This window comes from Teleopsis dalmanni, chromosome 1 (assembly GCF_002237135.1).
Source record: "Teleopsis dalmanni isolate 2A chromosome 1, ASM223713v2, whole genome shotgun sequence".
Lineage (NCBI taxonomy): Eukaryota > Metazoa > Arthropoda > Insecta > Diptera > Diopsidae > Teleopsis > Teleopsis dalmanni.
In genome coordinates, this window is record NC_051846.1 from 218,465,405 (window position 1) to 218,469,865 (window position 4,461).

The 4,461-nt window shown below is 34.8% G+C and overlaps 1 long non-coding RNA gene across 1 annotated transcript; it reads right to left on the minus strand.

Moving 5' to 3' along the window:
- Window positions 1–1,235: 1,235 nt before the first annotated feature.
- LOC119668183 lies at window positions 1,236–1,444 on the minus strand. The gene is made up of 2 exons (XR_005251465.1): window positions 1,354–1,444; window positions 1,236–1,291 (listed from the first exon to the last, which is right to left on the minus strand). It is a non-coding gene; the product is annotated as an uncharacterized LOC119668183 (long non-coding RNA).
- Window positions 1,445–4,461: the final 3,017 nt, after the last annotated feature.

The window sequence follows — 4,461 nt, forward strand, 5'->3', positions numbered from 1 at the left end:
AAGTTTATTTTAGAAGAATATGTTAATTAATGTGAGAAATAATAAGGCTATATAGTCTATCAAGCTTAAAGGAGAAAAAAAAACGCCTAAAAAGTATCAAGATTTTTATTTCCTTAATAAATTTCTTTAGATTGAACAGAGAGAGTGAGAGTGAAAGAAAGAGAGAGAGAGAATGAATGAAAGAGAGTGTGAGTGAGAGAAATAGTGGGACAGAAAGAAAGGGTGAGAGAGAGGGACAAAGAGAAAGAGTGAGAGGGAGAGAGAGAATATAAAATATATATCAATATTATTAACAAATATAATAATAATATTATATTGATATAATAAATATATATCAATATAATATAGAAATATCAATATTCTCTTTGTTATTGTTTTGTAATCAAGGACTAAGGATTTAGTATTCAATACTCAGCTAGCTTGCAAGTTTCCAGTTTTGGCGATCATACCGGAAGATTGGTTTCTCCGCCTAAGAAAATGATAAATATTTATAAAATTGTTTTTTCCCATATTATATGTTGTGTATCTAATATAAAAAATTTTATCAATTAAATATTCATTAAATTAATTGCTCTATACTTCTTGGAGTGTTGTTTTTTAACTTAATTTAAGTAAACATTTTAAAATTAAACAAATAAATTAAGCGATTTATTAGCTATCCTAACCAATTGCATATATTGATGAGATTCATATGTTTATTTTATAAATGAAATAATAGCGATTGCAGCAACATTTTCATTAAATTTATATATTTAAGTAATGCTGATATCAAGTGATACGAAAAGATAAGATATTTACATCCGTTTGAAATCAATAAGAAATTTATTTAGATACGTGTTTAATTGAAAATAAAATTATTTGTTAAAAGACATAACAGGCAAGCATTTATCAAAAATAATGATATTCATTCGAGAGTAAACACAATTCATTAAACCCATTATTGCATGACAATATTGAAAGCAATAACATTTCATTTATTTATTATGATTAAATTAATTTTATTATGTAAAAGGCATAAATTAAAAACTGAATATGCGTGAAATGCATATATTTGCTTAAATTTGCACTTAAACAATGAAGAACTTAACTTCAAACTTCAAGTACAAATGCAAAATCATTGAATCGCACAGATAAACAAATGAACCGATAAACATGTTTGTATGCATGTCATGTATATAAACATTGTATATACATAAACATATGGCTACATGTAGTATACAGCAGTAAAAGTTTTGTTTTTGCCGCGAATACATGCGTCTCGAGTGCGGTCCGCTAGTTCGGTATATATTTCCTGCAATTGAAGTGTTGTAACAACAAAAAGTTCTTAAATGCGGTGGAATATAATGTACTCACTTGGAGCGATAAAGAGCTGCAGCCGATAAGTGTTATTTTTTAAAAAATTTCATTTTAAATTATTCAACTTTTTGAATTTACATATTTTGTTTTTATTCTTATTGAATTTGTTTGACTTTGTGCGCTTTTTTGTTTTGCAAAATAATTGCACACATATAAAATCAGCTGATAGAGACAGCAATTGAAATTATTAAACAGAAACATTATAAAGTGAATAAGTGTTACAAAACGATCAAATAATTAGATCAATTGTTACACAAAAACCTAAACAATCGTGTAATCTTGTACACTGATTTAGCAATTTAGCAGAATATTTTAATTTAATTAGCAAATTTTAAATTTATTAGCAAATTTTAATTTTTACTTGAATTTGGAATTTTGAGCATTTGAAATTTACAGGTATTAAATTATTTTAATTTAATTAATTTAGGATACCCTTTTAATTTAATTAAATCTAATTAAATTAGTAGGGTATCGAAAAGGTATGAGTGGGCAAAAAACATCACCTCTGCGGAAACAAAACGCAGTACAAAATGGAGAAGGAGGTATTAAACATACCTTTATCCCCCAAGCCTGATGATAGTGTAGAGGATAAGCTGGTACAACTATCTGCGATGATGGAATCACAAAGGCATATTAATAAGGATATGCGGGATCTGCTTGCACAGATAGTTAAGATGTATAAGACGGAACAAGAAAGGGGGCCACAAGTGCCGTTGGTGGCTAAGAGTGTAGCTTCCATTAGCGTGCAAACTCAGGGAGCACTAAAGCGTGCTGCGAAAGAAAAACCGAACGGTCCACCACCCAAAGTCCAAATTAGAGAAATTGGAAGTAAGGAGCAGGAAACGAATTTTCACAAATGGCAGCTAGTGCAAAAGAAAAAAGGGAAAACTGTGCCAAATCTGGACCTCATTAAAGCGCCTAGAGTAAAACCGGAATCAATTCTCATTAGTAAGACGGCAGACAAGTCTTACGCTGAAATGTTAAAGATCATTAAAACAAAACCAGAGCTACAAGAATTCGGAAAAAACGTGAACAAAATCCGAAAAACTAAAGAGGGGGAAATATTGATTCAGCTTACCAAAGAAGCTGGAAATTTAGCGAAGGACTTCTGCAATGAAATGAAAAACACACTTCAGAATTGTGCTAGTGTAAAATCTTTAACACAGCACACCCTAATAGAATGCAGGGATTTGGACGAGATAACATCCAACGAAGAGGTGCGCGCGGCGATTGCTGATCAATTTCCAGCAATAAATGTAAGTGACATCAACGTCAAGTTTTGGCGTGCCGCAAGGGACAGCACAAGATCAGCAATTATTGACCTTCCTACTAAGGATGCCAGTGTATTGATTGCAGCTGCCTCAGTCAGAGTTGGCTGGGTACGCAGTAGGATCAGAAAGCATATCACACCCATGAGGTGTTTCAAATGTCTTCAATTTGGACACGCTGCTAGACAGTGCAAAAGCGATAATGACAGATCAGGCACATGTATGAGATGTGGACAAGATGGTCACAAGGCAAAAACGTGCTCGGCGCAACCAAAATGCATCCTATGTCCGGAAAACTGCAACGGTGGCAATCTACACTACTCAAGAAGTTCCAAATGTGAATTCTACAGGAAGGCTATACAGGAGCTTAAGTCCAAAAAATGATTAAATTTCTGCAATTGAACCTAAATCGATGCGAAGCTGCCCAAGACCTTTTATCCCAAACAGCTTTGGAATTAAAGACAGATGTACTCATAATTAGTGAGTTTTACAAATCAAAAGAAACCTCCAAATGGGTACAAGATATTACTGCAAAGGCTGCCATTTGGCTAGGACAGGACATAGTGTTTGAACCAAGAGTATTGATACAAAAAGAAGGTCTAGTACTTGTCAGAATCCGGGGTATCTATGTGTGCAGCTGTTACATATCCCCAAATATCTCCCAAGAGAGATTTGAAGAGTTTCTTGATAGGCTATCAGGAACAATCAGAAACAAAACTCCCATCATTGTTGCAGGGGATTTCAATGCTTGGGCAGTCGAATGGGGCAGTAGTAATACAACGCGCCGAGGTAGAGCCCTATTAGAAACGTTTACCTCACTAAACCTAATACAACTGAACAATGGGCATAGCCCAACGTTCGATAATGGTAGAGGCGTTTCCTACATAGATCTCACCTTTGTCAGCCCGTCATTAGTAAGGGGTTCGCAATGGAATGTAACAAACCACTACACCCACAGCGACCATCATGCAATTCTTTTTTCCTTATCGCTAAAAGAGAAGTTTGTTTTGAAAAAATCGCCGAGAAAAGCACAGCAAATAGGCTGGAAAACTAAGTATCTTGCCACAGAGATAATGGAATTCATGACCGAAAACATGAGTTTCGGAGTCGGGGATGCTTTTGAAAAATCAAATCACCTTATGAAGGAATTATGCAACGTCTGTGATGCATCAATGCCAAGAAAAGGCAGAGGTAATGGGCGCCCATCAAACTATTGGTGGACGGAAGAAATAGCTTTACTAAGATCTCAGTGCTTTGCCTCCCGTAGGCAATTCCAACGTCACAGATCTGGAGTAGATGCGGAAAGGCTTCTACAAAAATACCGAGAGAACAGATCTAAACTTAAAAAGGCAATTATTAGGAGTAAGAATCAAGCTTTTCAAACTCTGATCAATGATGTAGACCAAAATGTCTGGGGCGATGGCTACAAAATAGTAATGCGTAAATTTAAGAGGTTAAGAGGCTCGGTACCTTCATGTCCTAAAATAATGGCGAATATCGTGAAACATTTGTTCCCAAAAAAGGGAGAACTTAGAATTTTAATACCGATAAACACCGATTTTAATGAGATACCTCCGGTTACAAATTCTGAAGTCATAGCCGCTTCTTCCAGAGTTAAGCCCAATAAATCTCCTGGTTTGGATGGAATCCCCAATACTGTACTGAAGAAGGCAATACAAAAACAAGCTTCTATATTTACGGATGTTTACAACAGCTGCCTACAGGAAGGAATCTTCCCTTCGTGTTGGAAAAAGCAAAGATTGGTGCTTATTCCTAAAGGTAATAAGTACCCAGAACTGCCATCATCTTATAGACCTTTATGCTTATTAGACACTGC